This window comes from Alligator sinensis, unplaced genomic scaffold, assembly GCF_000455745.1.
Source record: "Alligator sinensis unplaced genomic scaffold, ASM45574v1 scaffold485_2, whole genome shotgun sequence".
Classification (NCBI taxonomy): domain Eukaryota; kingdom Metazoa; phylum Chordata; order Crocodylia; family Alligatoridae; genus Alligator; species Alligator sinensis.
Window position 1 is genome coordinate 1,147,179 of NW_005842069.1, and position 18,061 is coordinate 1,165,239.

Genomic DNA, 18,061 nt, shown 5'->3' on the forward strand with positions numbered 1-18,061 from the left:
ACTTAGATCGGCTTAACTAGGAATTTAAGTGTAAAGTACACACGTGAGTGAACTAAGTTTGATTGGGTGGCTATTTTTCCCCCAATCTAACCTCCCAAATATCTGTACACACCCATAGACACTTGAGTGTCAGCACAGTTATTTGTGTACTATAGGCTCCTAAAGTATCTAATGCATAATATATGTAAATGGCCAGATAAGACACCATTCTTAAGCCTTGCCACAGGAGCAAGGCTTTGTCTTTAGTTTTGCAGGCCTTGGGGAATAACTTTAGGCTTTCAGGTAGCAGGCTGAGAGTTTTGGCTGGCAGAAGACACTGCAGAAAGCCCTGACAAAAAGGTCAGAGGCAGTAGCTGATTTCTAATCCTCAGAATTGAGTAGGACCTGAATTGTTAGATTTAAAGATGCAGGAGAAGATCAAATTATTGTTCTAATATTTCCTTTTGCCTTTTTATTCTTTATTTCTATCTCAATATATAGTTACTGATTTTTTATGAATGCTCTCATTTTTTATAACAAATGCTTTTGTATATTTTATAATATTTATTCGTTGTCAGTGATAAGTGGGATTTCAGAGCTTTTGACCACACAGGAAGAGGAGAGATTTAATTTGAGCACATGACCAGAACAAGGTTAAATTCATCAAGCTGGCAAAATTCCCTTTGCTAAGAGCTGGCAGGACCCAGTCAAGAAGGTGTCCCCATAGTACATCTCATTTCATTTTCAAGGGTCAAGCCTTGAGACTGAAGAACACCTCTGTATGCATCTCAAAGGCATAGCTGACCAAATACAGGGTCAGGGTGTGTCACATGGTCAATAAAAGAATTGGAGAAATATATCCTGTCAATTTTTTCTCTTAATCTTAATCCATAGATAGATGCTTATTCACAGTGCTACAGAAATAGAGCATTATATGTTCACAGGCTCCTTGCTGGAGGGCTAGAGTCACTGGAAAGACATGCTCTTCAGGCAGGGAGTAATAGGGGTGCTCCACCACTCCAGCCCCCACTCCCACCCCCTACAGCTAAGTGAACCAGTCAGTGAGTCCAGTCACTGGCAGGTTGCTTTCTATTCTTCTGGGAAAGGGGGACCACTGGACAGGCTGTCAGGCTCTGACAGAGGACAGTGAGCCATCAAAGACTATGCTTCTGTCACGCAGGAAGGCACTGAACTGACAGATACCCTGCTGCTTCCCTGAAAAGATGGTGAGGAAATCCACTACTTCCCCGGTGATTGGGGCAGCAGCATGTCGACAGTTCATCACCTCTGCCACCCTGGCACCAATTGTCCCCACTGTTGCAACAAAAGCCATTACTACCACGATCTTTGCCACTTCTGCTGCTGAGGCTATAGCAATGGTCCCACTGCATTTGTGGGCAGAGCTGTTGCTCCACAAGAATGGGGCATCGGGAGGCTGTCTGATGACTCATTCCAATGAGCATAACTGCAGTGCCTGGTCTTGGCTTGGCTGCAGCTCTGCTCCCCAGAAGACCGTCAGGGCGTCAGCTACACTCCATCTCCCCCTTTGGTGGGGGTGAGGGGAAGGTGAGGAGAAGGAAAGCAGAATGCTGTAGGAGCAAGACAGACTCTCTACCCCTAAATGAGCTGAACAGATTTTACATGTGGCTCTACAAAAAACAGAACTACAGAGAACATTTCATGTCAAATATGGACCTTTTTTGTAGCTCGCACTGTTTTTGTAGTGCCACAAGGGTTGTGTACATCTGGGTAGAACTATGGGTAGACATCTCCTTTCATCACCTTTGTGCTACCATAAAAATATTTTTGGAGGCACAGAATGAAAGCAAATAGAGATCCATAGCCTTTGTCATGCCACATGTGGCAAAATTTGAGGCCACAATGAAAAGTAGTAATAAATTGTGCTGTTTATTGTGCTATTTGCTTTGTCTGCACATCCTTAAGGGGCTCATTCCTGCATGCCCAGGGAACTCTCATGCACAGTTGGGCCACTTGAGGCCCAGGAATATCTGCCCAGCTTTCCCCCATCCCAAAGACATTCCTAGGGACTTCCAGGGGAGAGCCTCTGGTAGCCTGGAACATATCACCTGTTTGTTCTGCCCACTTATTTTACAGGACAAATAAGCAATATGCATTTTTCCCCAATGAAGCAGATTAGTTGAGCTGGGAAATATTTCTAGCCTCTGTTTCCTAGACATTTGTATTTCTACCAAGGTTTTTGTACTACAAGTGCTACAAATCTAATATCCCTTAGTAAATAGAAAGTGATCCAGTTAATATCTTAGGTTTTGGAACAGCCATCATTATGTTGTACTCAGATAAGTACTCCCTCCCTCTGATTGAAGGGGGATTGTTAGCTGACAGGTGTGCTGTAGGCAAAACTGCAGACAACTTACAGTTCCCCTCTGTCCCTAAAGAACCAGGTGAGGACAGTTATGGAATTTAATTATGTACACATGTACTAATGTATGTACAACATACAGGAGGAAAGGAATAAAATTAATAACTCTATACATATACATACACGTATATTCAACATGCTATTTATACATATGTAAATTGCTATACATCTATAATTGACTTCTGGGGGATTGCTCTGAAAGGCCTTGAACCCATGCAGGTAAGTAAGGAAACTGGAACAGTTAAATACAGGTGAGTTCAGGTAATCAGCAAACACACATAGGCACACCCAGATAAATACTGGCAAATCAGAGGGAGGTGTCAGCAAGGGGGTTTCAACAAGATACATACATATACACATGCATATATAAAAAATAAACAACAAATGGTTATTAATGACAAAAAATGAGGCACTGGATTCAAAATATAAGGCCCTCCTTCATGGTATTAATATCACTGTGATTACTAGAATCTTCTTTAGGGGAAAAGAACCTGGGCCCAGCTCCTGAAAAAGGGGAAAGGGCAGGCTCCCAATACCTCCCTGCCCTCCAGGGCATGGTCAGGATCCTTCAGGGCCCTTTCACAGTTCTCCACCCCCCCACCTTCCAAGGGGTTTCCTCCCCTGTGGGAAATTCTTGCCCTGATAACTCACGACTCCAAGGTCATAAAGGGGGATCAGCACTCTTCCACCTGAGCTGCTACTTGCTGCCAAGCCTCTCAGGCCCTGGCTCCATCCTAGCCACCTGCCTGCTAGTGGCCCCAAGTGGTCACACACTTCTGGAGGCTACTGCCTTCTCACTGGGTTGGAGCCCTAGGCTGCTTTTGGACCGAGCCGCAGCATTGAACCTCTGGGACCCTTAGTTCAGGGAGATTGGCCCTGCACCCTGGCCCCATGCCAGGGGTTAAAGACAAGAGCTACTGATATCGGCAACCAGGGTTTGGGTTCCACTGTGCACCGTCCCTGTGCACCAAGGCCCTGGCCGCTCACCAGGTGTTCCAAACCTGAGCTGCCTTGCATGGCTCCCAGGGTCCAGCTCCATGCAGCGGCGCCTGCACTGTGTGCTGGCCACATGCCAGAGGTTACAGACTCAATCCCCTTGCTCCCACAGTCTGGCTCCATGCAGGGCCACTTCCACCAAATTCTGGTATGCCACTCTGCACACCGTGTACTGGAGATGGAGCTAAACTCTACTCCCCACCACCATTGGCAGTCTTCTGGAGCTCTTCAGGGGCAACAGGAACTTACCAAGCTGGGCAACTCTTCCTAATTCCACTCCGTTTTGTCCCTTGGCATGTCTGCCTTCTGCTGACCATGAAGCTGCTTTTATTCACTTTGGAGGCTCCGCCCCCCAGGGTTTTGTTGGACCTCACAGAGCAAGGTCTTGAACCAGGTCCCAGGCCTTTTCCTGCTTTACCCCAAGCAGGGGCGGGGCAAGCCCCTCCCTGTCTTTCCCCTCGATTGGTGGATGGGTTCCACCAATCACAATGTGGATTCTCCAATCCCGGCATGCCAGGCTGTTCCGGTAAGTCTGCCACAATTATTACTGAACCTAAAATGTTGCCCTTTTTATGGCCTCAGAGTTTGCAGCTTTCTTAATTATTTAACACTACAGTTACTATCTGACAGCCTTTAGTGTACTTTTAAAGTCTTATACATGTAGACTCATTTTACAAGACATTTATAGCAATTACACATCATGGTTCTCTTCACCTTAGAATTGTTTGTTTGTTTTTTTGAAATAATACATTCTTTCAGAACCAGGACAAGACACCCAATTCTTTGTACCTGGTCTACTTGCCTTGTTCTTTATACCTGCATTATTCTGTTCTCACAAGCTTCAAAGCAGTGCAATATCAGGCTTAGAAGATTTCAAGGGAACTAGGTCATGTGGATTCTTCCAAAATAATTTACAAGAGCAAAATGGAAATGTTAAAGAAAAAAAAAATGAATAATTGCAGAAGCTTAATCCTCTTAGTATTATACATCCTAGAAATAGTATGTGCTATTGTACTTGGATCATAGGATCCTATGATTATAATAAAATAGGGCTAGAAGGAACCTCACAAGGTCATCTAGCCCAGCCTCCTGGCAAAATAACCCTTGACTGACAAGCTTTAATTAAAGCACACCTGCCACCATTTTGAAGCGCAGGACACTGAATACACATGACACTGCAGGCACCCTCTTTCACCCTAGAGCATGTGTATAGACACCTTTTGTTCTCTTCTAGGTGTTTCCCAATAGATTACTGGAAGACCCACTTGGTCATCTTTCCAGGTATTGAAGTCAGGCTAACTGGTCTGTAATCCCCTGGACCCTTCCTCTCCCCTTTCTTAAAGAAAGACACTATATTTGCCCTTTTCCAGGCATCCAGAACCTTACCCCACCTCCACAAATTCTCAAAGAGAACCAATGGCTCTGAAACTAGCTCAGCCAATTCCTTCAGTACCCTAGCATGCATCTCAACAGGCCCTGCCAGGTTAAAGCAACTAGATGTATTCAGGTAATCCATAATCTGTTCTTCTACTGCTCTAGGCCAGTGTTTCCTAACCTTTTCCAGCCCAAGGCGCACACATTTTTTTAATAAATAAAAATTCCATGGCACATCTTTTAAGGAATTCTCCATCCCCACAGCATATCTGCTCATTTCTGATGACGGTTTCGCTCATAAGGTTAATTTGCTTTGCATTTTCTTTCTGTAACCTCTTTAAAAAGTCCCTCCTTTGTTTATATAAATTGGGTGTTTAGGAGAAAGGTAGTATTTCAACTTACTTGGGACCATAGATTTGTTTGAGATTTTCTCTCTACATATTAAGCACTCAGGCATAGGAGATGAAGTGTCAGCACCAGAAAAAAAACAAATTCCACATAGTCTTCATTATACTGCCTGATCCATTTAATAAAGTTAAGTTGACACAAAGATTAAATACTACAAGACCACTTTGGGCACACAATAGAAGTGAAAGCAAAAGAAGCACACACACACACATGGTATTTATATTACAAACTTCACTGCTCAAGCCTGAAGGCACCACACACCAAAGCGAATGGCATGAACTGAGCCAAGAGGCTTGTGAACTGTGCATCCTCCACAGCCAACACATGCTCAATAGATGAATTTCCTTCTGCTCCACTAGCTCTCTCTCTCCCCTTTCTTCCCATTATTTCAAAATTCTTGTGGCATAGCAGGGAGCTCTTCATGGCACACTGGTTGAAAAGCACTGCTTTAGGCTGTTTGTCTCCTTTCTTATCTTTGATGCCAACTGTACTTTTCATGTGATAGCTATCCCTGTTTGTGACGACTGAAATAAAAAGTCATTAAATACTTAAGACTACTCTGCATCATCCTCCACTTAACTTTTGACATGCTTGCAGAATCACTTTTTTAATTACCTTTTTTGTCCCCTGCCATGTGCATCTCAAATCATGCTTTGGTCTTCCTAATTTTCCCATTGCATGCCTGTGCAATACTCTTATACCTTTCCCTATACTCATTTCTATGACCAAGTTTTCACTTTTTGAAGTTTCAACTCATTGAAGTGATTGTTGTCTAGCCAGGTTGCTCTCTGTTGCACTTCATAGTCCTCTGATGTATAGGGATAGCTGTGTCCTGAGCCTTAAAAAGACCTCCTTAAAAGTACAGCGAGCTTTCCTGAACTCCAGCATCCTGGCAATCTAAACTAATTTAGACCACAGATTGTCCTCAGGCTACTACAGTAGAATAATCATGGAAGGAATAGTAAGGAGGCAGACAATAAGGACAGAAAGAATTGGATGCAACATTTATTAATTACATGCACACACACAAACACATGCTTCCTTGTCTTCTCCTAACCTTACTGAAATGATGCACCTAACTTTAGTCCTCAGGGTTTGTTTTTTTTCCTTCACAAATATGCGTATTCATAAATCTTTTGGCCAAATGCTGACTATTTAACCATGACTTCAAGGGAACTCCCTTCCCCCAACTTGTTAAACTTAAATTGCCCACTTCTAATAATTTGGTGACCTACATTAATATTTACATTAATGTTTATATAACTAATTTAAATTAGTGTTTTGGTACCAGCACATTTGCAGTTGTATTGTGGTCTTAATGCAGCAATTATCAGTCTTTGACTTCTGTAATTTTTATTGCCAGATGTTCCAGAATACCCATTAGAGCATGCCTGCAGTTTTTTGCATGACTTAAGTCATTTGCTCCCCATTTCATAACTAAGGATTAAACATTGATTACTCACTCAGGCCAATAGCCTGCTTTACTTCAAGCCTAGAGTCATGTCAACACTTCAACTACAAGCCTTATCAGCCCTGCTTTATCCTACTATCCATTAGACCTATGCAAATAGGAAAGTATTCAATTCAGATTCGGATTTGGCTGATACCGATACAGAGGACAGTAATTCAATTTGGTGATTCAAATCACTGTCCCCATTTGATTCAGCAGAATCAGAATTGGAGATTTGGCACCAATTTGGAGATTTGGATCAGCCAGGGAGAGGCAGGCATACCCAGGTGGCTGCACATTCTCCTCCAGCTCCTCCAACTGTGCCTGCCTCTCCCTGGGTGGGGGAAGCCGTGGAAAAAGCCCCTATCGCTGCCCTGCCTGGCCCCATCTCCCACCTAGCCCCAGCATCCCGGCAATTAAAGAAAAAAGCCCCACACTCACCGGTTCTGGCAGTGGTGATTAGGACCTCTGGGCACTCATGGCAGAGTGCCCCCCCCCACCCCCACCCCGTGCAGCGCAGGGCAGTGGGGGGCAGAGGGGATTGCCCCCACCACCTGGCACCTGCATGGCAGCTGCCCCATGATGCATGTATAACATGGCTTGGCAGGGCACTATGTGCTGTTTGGGAGTTGGGGGGGCTCCACGCATCAGCTGGAGCATGGCACTGCTCAGCTCCAGTGGCCCCAGCTCCCAGACAATGCACGATGACCTGTGGAGCCATGCTGCACCCGAACCATGGGACAGCTGCCACACAGGTGCCAGGTGGGGAGGGGGGCAATTCCTGTTGCCCCTCACTGCATGGGGGGGTGCTCTACCATGAGCCCCCAGAGGCCCTAATCACCACTACCAGAGCAGGAGCAGCTGAGTGCAGAGATTTTTTTTTTTTAATTGCCAGGATGCTGGGGCCAGGTGTGGGGGGAGGAGCATATGGGGAGTGCAGGGTTGCACAGGGGGGCTCTGCCAGGAGGCCCCAGATCCCCCACTGCAGCCAGTGAGTGCAGGACTTTTTTTTTTTTTTTTAAGTTCTAGGAATAGGCTGGGCTGGGCAAGGGATGGGGCTGGGTAGGGTAGCCATGGGGCCTCCTCCTATGGCTCCCCCCATGCAGAGACAGGCAGGCACAGCTGAAGGAACTGCAGGAACCTGCAGCCACCCAACTGTGCTAGCTTCTCCCCAGCTGATCCGAATCTCTGCAAATCTATTTGGAAGCTTTGGATTTGATTTGGACCATTTAATGGGTCTCCCAATTCAATTCAGATTAGGAGATTTGGCTGCTGAATCAGGCTGAATCTCCTCTGAATCGAATTGGCTACTGAAGCATCACCCAGCCCTACTATCCATTGCCATCTTATTTTCTTAAGATTATATTATACCTTAAACTACAGCTGACAATAAAGGAGGTGCAAGTACCAGTAGAAAGAATTAAATCTAAACCTTTGATCAGTGACAAAAGAGTGGTTATAACCATGGGCACATTTATCATGCCAGACTGGCAACATACTGTTATTTAGGAAATGAAATAAGCCTTTTTTAAAGCAAAATCTGTTGTTTTTTTTTTTAATTAGCGTTCTCCTGCCTTCCCACCAATTGGATAGCTTGTGTGTGGTCTCTGGCATCCATTGATATCAGTGAGTCATTTTGCATAGGCCTGTACAAACAATAAATGCAGTCTCCAGCATGACATCACTGAAAAGTAAATAGAGAATAATTAAAGGGAAAAAAAAAACATTATTTTATATACAGAGAACTGAGACAGAAAGACTAAAGCTAAGTACAGACAGTAAAAAAGCCCAAGTCTGAATTGATTCAATCTTCACAGATTAATGTAACCTGCATAGACTGAACTGATATGCAAGTGAACAGACATTCACTTCTGATTCTAGAAATGCAGTCACATGCCTGCAGCAGGAGACTGATTTAATCTAAATCAGCTAAGTCTGCTACTACATCCATCTAGTTTATCTTAAAACAGTTTTGGCCATTTTGAAAGTGGTTTATGTGCACTGAACTTCTTTTTTGTTACAGATTTGAACCAGTTTTTGACTATGTATACCAGTTTATGTATAATTTCTGTCCCTAGCCTAAGTGACTGGCATACACAAGTCTGTGTTAGTGCAGCACTTAAACCTCAATATTTTGATCCATGGTCCAATACCTTAATCACAAATCCACTTCCTCCATCATCCTGAAGTTTAAAAGACTAGCTCAAGGCTTTTAGTAGTTTTGATATTAGTGCCAAGTGTGATGTGCCAGGATGAGAACCATTTACTATATGCATGTGTTATTATATCAGTATGCATAAAGCAATTGCAATTGTGAATTTTTGGTATAGAAGCAATGCATGTTTCTTTTAATTCTTAAGAGTCTGGTGCTTTCTTTAAGCAGAGGAACAATGTGTCATCTGTGTATAAGTTTGACACTAATTGCTAATTTTAACAGTCATTAAAATTGGATTGCCCAAACCTGCATATTACAATAAATACAAGTAAAAATTTTAGACCATTGTTTCCTGTCCCCACTCACATAATACTTTAAGAAAACCTGGTGATCTCGCAAGGTCCCTTCCAGCCCTACCACCAATAAAATCTATGAAAAACACAGTGCAATTAGCACAGAATAAAGCCACAGACACTTCTAAATGCATCTGGTCATAGATATCTTCAAGAAAGTTAATGTGCATCTACCGTTTCCATAAACATAAGCAGCATGAATGATGTTTGAAGGTTACAAGCTCAATAGTTGTATTTGCTCTCAGGCCATGGAAGAACAAACTAAAAATAAGAAAATGTTCTATTAATTTCCTTTAGGTGTCCTTCCTTAGGAAGCCAAAGTCATTAGGGACTGTGGGCTTTCACAACCAGTCTTATAATGCAAAGACGTTTGCAAGGCGTCATGAAAAGGATGTGTCGGGACCGAGGGTTGGTCTGAGGCTATGGCCAGTATCCCGGACCGTCAGATGGGGTTTTTCCATGACGGAGTAGAGTTAGGCACGGAAACGTACTGGTTTTATAAAGAAATCTTTACTTACATTGCCGATGGTCACAGTGCAGGAAGGAAACTTGCTTGAGTTGCAGTTGCACACAAACAAACACAAATGAGATCTCTTCCGAACCGCACCGAACCGAGATGAGTCGTCGATATACGACTCCACAAGCGCTTCACACGGGGGATACGTCAAATTTACACTATGACGGGGAGTAGCTAAGAGCTGATCAGGCCTCTCTGTCCTCCTCCAAGACACACGCGGAGTTTGCTAGGCTCCACAGCGTGCTCAGAGTTCCCCATGAGATGGTTGTGGAGTCCTCCAACTTGGGCGGAAACTGCTCTGACCTTTTATACAGCTAGCGAGCCAATTGCTAGCCACCACGTAGGAATAATTTAGAATCAGCCAATAACGGGGTACGAATTTGCATGTGTGTGGCGGGGACTCTTTGCACCGGGGTTTTCTCTCTGCAGCTGAGAAATCCACTGTGCAAAGAAAGCTCCATGTGGCGGAAAAATTCCAATGTGCCGAGGCACTAAAAATCATTGGGTTATGACAGGATGGACTTCAGACTCCTTTGCAGTCAAGTTTGCCTTCATTATAGGATACCTATGGTACATCAAAATGAGTTTGAAGCCTACCTGCATGTATTTCCTATCACAAATGTATGCACATACCATACACACCTGGAAAACAAAATGTAAGTTATCATAAAAATCTCAAGTGTAAGTGCCTATGGTCATATGGTCTATAATTGCAACTGCATGTATTCTTTATCTCATACCCTCATTAACAAGCAGGTTGGGGGGCGGGGGGGTAGTTGTGCCCGTTTTCATTTTAGTGGGGCCTGGATTATATTGTTTGTGGTTAAAGTGTGCTATTGTAGAGGGTAGGTGGGTCAGATTTTGTGCCCACCGGACTTCCCTTCCACATTTGTGAAGTATGTAGGCGTACAAATGTTGTTAATGCAAAGTTATACAACGTCACCAAAAATGTCAGTCTTCACCATGTACTGCACAGTAGGGCTTGCAGTGGGGTGGCCCTCTTTTCTGGTGCCAAGTTTTGTGTGTACAGAGAAGAAAGATTCCAAGCAGAAGTTATTCCCAGGATAACTCTGTGATTCACCTTCTCAGAGTAAAAATGTTTTGAAGCCCAGGACTGTATAGCTTGCATACCAGCTTGAAGACAACTGGCAAAAGAGTGACGGGCACCTGGTAATGGTAGTGGCCAAAATGGTGTTCTCAGGAGTAATCCCTAGGAGTGCTGCCCAGTATGATTGGCAACACCTCCAGTGTGGACATCCATAGCCTGTGCTTGCTACTTTGACTGGCATGATTGGTAGAGCACCCAGAGCAGAGCAGCAACCCCTGGCAGCAGGGTCATCTGTGGTGGTTCTCCCTATCTAGCACTTGCTACTTTGGCTGGTGTAACTAACAGAAATCCCAAATGGCAGCCTGGGTAAGTCTTCCTTTCCAACTGACTGAGTTATGTGGTAAAATTACCTGGGTTAGTTTGCCAGTGACTGTCACCTGCTTTGGAATTCAGTTAGTTTAATAGTTAGGGAGTTAATACATCTCTTACAGAAAACTTCCTTTTCCTTTTTATAAACTCTGTGTTAACTTCACATTTGTTTGTGAGTGGGGAAGCTTTTTCACATTAGAACAACCAGTTAAAACTTATTTTCCCAGGTTTCTAGATGGTGGAATCAAGTTAAAATTTGAAAGGTTGGTGTTTAACCCCTAAATTTGAACCCAGCCCTTGTTACTGCTGTCAGATGCCTGGCAGAAGAGTTGCACAAGTATTTTTGGAAGGAATGGTATATATTATATGGAATTTTACTTATGATTTATATGGAGTATAATGCAACAAAAGTGAAGGACAGATTTTGAGTGGTGCAATAAAAACTATCTGTTGTACACCAGCTGGCACTTTAGGCAAGTCTCCTTCATAGTTCCTAGCCTCCCTCTCCAGATTCAGAACAGAATCTGATTTATGCTTGCTAAGTAAGCCAGCAAGTTGTGAGAATAACTTTCTGCTACCATTAAAGCCACAGACCACATGATACATGCTATATCGGATGAGATTCTACTGTACTATAAGTCTAGTACCCTGACAAAGGCAATTAAGGGTACATTCACACTGCTATTTAGAAGCAATGAGGAAGGCTCCTTCAAGTCCAAGTATGCCTTTAATCCAAGCCATAATCTTCTGAAGGCAGCCTCCATTTGCATTTATGGGTATGCTGGTTAGCATTACTGATACTCAGGGTTGGAGGGCAGGTCAGATTCTTAGCTCCCTCAATATGGGGGGAGGGGGAAAGTGAGGGGGAGAAATCCATTCATGATCATCAGGAAAAAAGAGGGAGAAGCCTGCCAAATCCACAATACCTTGTTTGTCATTTCCACTGCCCGGATGCTGCCTGTGCTATTTAACCCCACCTTTTGTAGTAAGCCCCTCATTGGTCATACCCACCTACTTCTAAGGACCTGCACAATGAGGCTTCAGCATACCTGAAAAAGTACAGATGTAAGTGTGGGATGCATGTACTAGAGTCTGCAATGTTAGCAAGAACTCCAAGAAAGAAAACATCAGTACATAAAACAGAGAAATTTCAAGGAATTCATAAAGGCAAAAAGCAGGTGAAGCAGCTTACCACTTATGTCATTAAACCAAGGAGAAAAAGGAGTTGCAATCTTCAAGTCACTTGTCTCTGTATCAGACCTCTGAACCAGTTCTTTCAATAGCCCCAGACCAGTGAGCCTGAGGCATTTTATGACCCCTAACTCTCCAGTCTGTAACTGTCAGTTAGAAACAGATCTGCCACTCCAGGCTATCTTTCCCACAGTTGGCCTTAGGGACTTCAAGTAACTTTTCAGAAGCAAGCCCATAGAGGATGAAAGCTTGAAGCCTCAACCTGGTAGGTGGAACCTGGCTCCATTTTTACCCCATTGCAGGGAAAGGTAATGGGTTTTCTGACTGGACAACTGTTTTTGATGCAGGAATTAAATAAGGGACCCACCAAATACATCATTATACTGATGGCATTTCTATCTCCCAGGCAAACATCCTTCTTGGACCCATTCAGACCCATACGTAGGTATTAAGAGAAGGCAGAACTGTGGAAATTGCCTGGAACATAATGAAAGTGATCAAGTCAGTGCCTAGTCAGAAAATGGACACACATGGCTCCATGAGCATGTCAAAAAATTAGGGACAACCAAGGCCTCACAGTTGAGCCTCCAAACCCCACCCACTGCCCTGAAATGGGGCGGCACAGGTAGCTCAAAAAAAACAAAACAACAGAAGAAGGTTTATTAGTGTGGCAGGCTTTCTGGCAGCAGCTGGCTTCCTGGCTCAGAAGGGCTCTGAGCGATTGGTGGGGCATTCCCACCAATCAGGTGATGGCAGGAGTGAGGCTTGCCCCATCCCTACCCAGGGACGAGGCAAAGAGCTGAGAGGGGGCTAACCCCCTCCCTCTCTATTTGGTCCATTTGGAATCTGGGGCAGAGACTCTGGAGGGAATAAAAAGGCAGCGTGCTCGGCAGATGGGCGGCTGCATTGAGGGATGAAGAAGAAGGAAGAAGAAGAGCTGCCAGAGCTGGACAGTGGGGCAGAGCAGTAGCCCCAGAAGAGCCTAAAGACAGATCATTGGACAGGAGCAGCAAGTGGCCGTGTTCCCAGCCCTGCCATGAGGAGGCATGGCATCAGTGCACAGGTGGTGCATGGAGGGTCCAGGAAGGACCAAGACCCTTGGAGCTGCATGAGGCCACTCAGGGCTCCAAGCCTTTGCATGAGGCAGGGTGAGAGGTGTACACGGAGTGCACGGAGGATCTGGGAGTGGACCAAGGCCCCAGAGCTGCACATGGCAGCTCAGGTCCCCAACCCCCAACACAAGGCTGGGCATGCAGTGCACAGGTGGTGTATGGAGGGTCCAGGAGTGGACCAAGATCCTAAGAGCTGCACAAGGTGGCTGCACAAGGTGGCTTGGGCCTCCAACCCCCGGCACAAGTTAGGGTCAATGGTGCACAGAGTGGTGCACAGGGCCCTGAGCAGGCCAGGGGCTCGGAGAACCTAAAAACAGCTGAGGGCCCCCTGCCAAGGAAAGAGATGCCCCGACCTGGAAGGCAAGGGCAGCCTCACTGGGCCCTTAGAGGAGTCATGAATTGCATGGGAAGGGGATTCTCACAGGGGAGGAGGGTCTTCCCCCCCATGATGAGCAGTTGGGGTATTTAAGTTGGTTAAAGGGATAGCTGGAGTATCTGGGCCTCCCCACTCCCCTCCTGTCATCTAGGGCCACTCCTTCTCCTGGTATGTTGCTATTGTTTTAATATAACTTATTGACTTTTTCTACTTTATTCCCCACTAGGTGCTGCACTTCAAATTTTATGAGCCCTGTGCCTCACACTTTGTAAAGCGGCATTCCATTAGAGTGTAAAATTTGCACGACTTCTAATGAGACTCTTGCTTTGATCCCCTTTTTGATTCCTCACCTGTATATAGTATTTGCACTAATCTGTATGTAAGCTGCTTTTCCTCCTATATCTTATGTGTAAATATGTTAACCCTATAACTTTTATCTCTTATTACTTTTGTACATAGTTAAGCCTTAACCTGTGTCCTGGCCTTGTTCTATAGGGAAGAAGGAAACTGTGCACCACAGGCAGTTTCACCCCACAGTGCACCTGCCCTGCTAATACTCCCTTCATCTGGAGTGGGGAATACATCATTGGGTGCCACCCAGGTTACATTAGCATGGAACGGCAGGCATACAATGAATTAAGCCAAAATTGCAGTACCGAAACCACAACTACTGACTGGCATGCACTAGGTATCAGGTGCTCCAGCACTTTAGGTTAAGCTCATTTCTATGATTCCTCCCCACTTCCTAGAGCTTGGGGAAGCACTATTTAAATCCAAAAAACTGTTGAATTGGAGACAATAGTTACCTCAGATTCTTTTCTTCTGCCTTTGAAGGAAGATACTAACTTTATGCCTCAAAGATATGATAGTCTGCTCTGCAGTTATTGCAGTTATACACACAGCATCCCCAACTATGGTCTTTAAATGGTATTGGAGGGTTTTTTGCAGGAGGCTGAAGGAGAGATACCATTCAGAATAACTGAACACTCTGAAATCATATGCTGACAGGATGGAACCTCACAAAAAGTCAGTAAAGCAGAGGAGGGGAAATGAAGTCTGCTACAATGCTGGTAGGCACCTAATATCAGTGAAGCCAAAGAGCTTACCTCTCCTACATGGATAGAGATATTGAGATTATTATTCTGAATTAAAGTTATCAGGAGAGGCAAATTTAACTGCATACAGAAAAAAGTTTCATCTTTCCCAATTTTCTAGGTACTAGTATCAATGTGGAATCTAAAGAAAATTATAGGAAGCTTTAGAAGTATACAGTACATCAACCAATCCCTAGTAAAACACACAAGACATGATTTATATGAATAAGGGTAACAATTTTTAAATTTAGTATATTACATAGTGTTTATACTCGCAACATAACCAAGTCAAGATGAAAACAAGAAATACAATACATAAAATCATTAGCCCAAGATGCTAAATTCACTTAATGAATTGCTTGCCACACTTTTTTGCACCCAGCTCAATTAATTATCTGTATATCACCAAGCCTGTACATCCTATACACTGGTGTAATGATGTTAAGAAGCCACCCCAGGGAGTAGAATCAGTATCTATTTTTTAATTATTGCCTTTAATATTAGCTGACATTTGATGCTAAATAATATGTAAATAAAGTCATTCTTCCTACAATTTGTTCATCCATAGAGTTTGTGAATTAAATATCAATAGGCACCCACACCAGGGACCAAACAACTAAACATCCGAAATCTTCAGATCAAAATTCTCACTTAATCCATTAAAAAAACAAACAAAAACACTTTGAACTTGAAGTGTCAATCAACATGGGCAGTTCTTTTTTTTGGGGGGGGGGGGGGGGTGGGGGGAGTGTTGTTTTGGGGTTTTTTTTTAAAAGCAGCAAAACTGAAGGAAGTGAATTCCCAAAGGATGCAAGGTCACACTGGTGCTGAGGTCTGCTTGGGGATGATAAGCTTATTTCCAACAGAACCATCTCTCTCCTTGTGTCTCAGTTGACAGAAGATGGTTTAGATAACATTTGCAGGCAAGAAACAGTTGCAAAATGAACATTCTGATAAGAAAATAGTATTCATTTTTAAGTAGAGTCTTATTACAAAATAACAAACAAACTTACCACTTCGCACAAGAAATATACACAACTTTGTACTAAATATGTCAAAAATGTAAGCCAGGAGGAAGACTCAAGATGTACATATAGAGGAGTTTCTGAACTTCTTGACATGTTACAAAACATGTCAATGAGTTGTGCCCTATCCTATAAAAGATACAATATGAAATCCAGAAATAGTGTTCAACTCATATACAGCCATCATATGATCAATACATTTTAAAAAGCTTCTTATTTATGAAATATCACTCCTCCTTATATTGCACTCCTCCTATTATCACAACTTTTATTAATGGATAACTTAAATACATGATCATATAGAAAAAGCCTTATGTTTACTGTATCACAAACACTGTCACACCCCATTTAATATCAACAACTTAAGTGATCTTTACTGGGAAAATTCACCTCTTAATGTCCCAATTAAAGGCTGATTTTCCTAGACTGATTCAGTCAGCAGACAATTACTGCTAAAATAATTTGCTTGCTGAACAGATATACATAAAGCTACTCAATAGATATATCTACATAAAAATGTATTTCTTTAAAATTGTAAGATACGCTCATAAGCCACTTAATCAGTGCCTGGGATTTTAGACCATCAATGAGCATGGATGGCCTATGACTTTAGTGCTCTGCATGTGATTAACCTTGCCATGAGTTCCTATCACATAATTTAACTTTTAGTACAAGCTTGTGAAAATCTTGGACCCTGCCCTATTAATAATTGTAGTAATAATAATAATAATAATAATAATAATAAATGTTCAGAGATTGGTGGAAGCTCAGATGTGGTTCCACAGATAGACAAGGCTTAAGCCCTTCCTGTTTCTTTGTGCAACATAGCCTGTCCTCCTCACATATCATTTTTTAAACACGGTATAATTTGAATTGCTTTTTTCATGTTAGGTTCTAAGCAAACAGCACAGCTGGACATTACACAAGTTCACAAAACAGTACACAAGAACAGTATAAACCCTAACTTTCCAAACTTAGAGCCACAGCACCACCTATCATGAGGCAACCAGAACCTGAGTCAGCATGTTGTGTGGCCATACTGGGCAAAATACACATTCAGACCAAAACATTTTTACTGCTTACCTGCAAGCTATGGACCACTGCATGTGCCACAAATTGGTATGCAACTCCTGCAACAGAGTTTACCATACCAAAACAGGCTTCTATAAATCTTATGCATGCCTTGCATTACTAGGATTGGCTGTAGTTTATTACTGCAGACATTTCCTGTTTAACTACAATTCAAAACAATGGACATATCTTAGTATCAGGAAATACAAACACAACAGTCATCCACTTCAATTAAGAGTTTTGTCCCCTGTTGTCAAAGCTAAATTTTAGTCTACTGTTAGACGAGGTTCTTTGGGTAAATCTGACATCTTTTATTAGACCAACTTAAATAGATGGAAACATTTTTTTTAGCAAGCTTTTGGGTTTAAAAACCCTTTGTCAGGCTAAGGAAGTTTCTGCAGTTGATGTGTGCTCTTCCTGGCTGGAATGAATAGTAAAGAAGCCATAACTGGGCTGGTATGCATGCAAGACAGGCAGTCAGTAAAGATGTAAAATGCAGAGTCGGGGGTGGGGGGGGGCGGGGAGATAAGGGGGATGAATGTAGCGGTTAAATAGTGCAGAGATACCTGGGGAGTCTATTGCAAGAGAACATATGAACCAACTACCTATCCCTTGGACAATAATAAGCTTTAGTAAAGTCTACCTTCCTAGAAACCCAAATATCTCTGATCATTACCTGTCTATACTTAGAGGATCAAGCGTGATCTCAAAGCTCTGACTGTAGTCAGCAGTAAAACCACTTACAGAGTCAGGATCCATTCCTGAGATGGTCAATTAAGAACATCAATTTTGCATTCTTGCAAGCATTTCTACCACCAATAAAATGAAGAGAAAGCAACTCTAATATAATTTGAACTGTCAGCTGAAACTGTTAAGAAAAGCATAACCTAGAACTATTAAAAGTGTTTCATTTATAATTAGATCTTGAGTCACCTTGACCTTTCCTCATACAGAGCAAAGTGCCCCTGTCAACGAACAGCAGCATCTGCATCCTCATTCCATTTTAATCAGAGCTCAATTTGGATTTCTATGTCTCGGCAATCAGTGTGTTGCAGAGCAAGGAAACTGCAGAAATAAATGAGATGTTGCCTTGTTCCAGCTGATTAAAACATGATTCAAGGTGACTTTTAGGTGACAACACA

The 18,061-nt window shown here is 43.1% G+C and overlaps 1 long non-coding RNA gene across 1 annotated transcript in view; it reads right to left on the reverse strand.

Moving 5' to 3' along the window:
* The window catches only part of LOC102380407, a 120,045-nt gene that overhangs the window by 39,124 nt on the left and 62,860 nt on the right, over nucleotides 1-18,061 (reverse strand). The gene's annotated exons all lie outside the window — the stretch shown is intronic.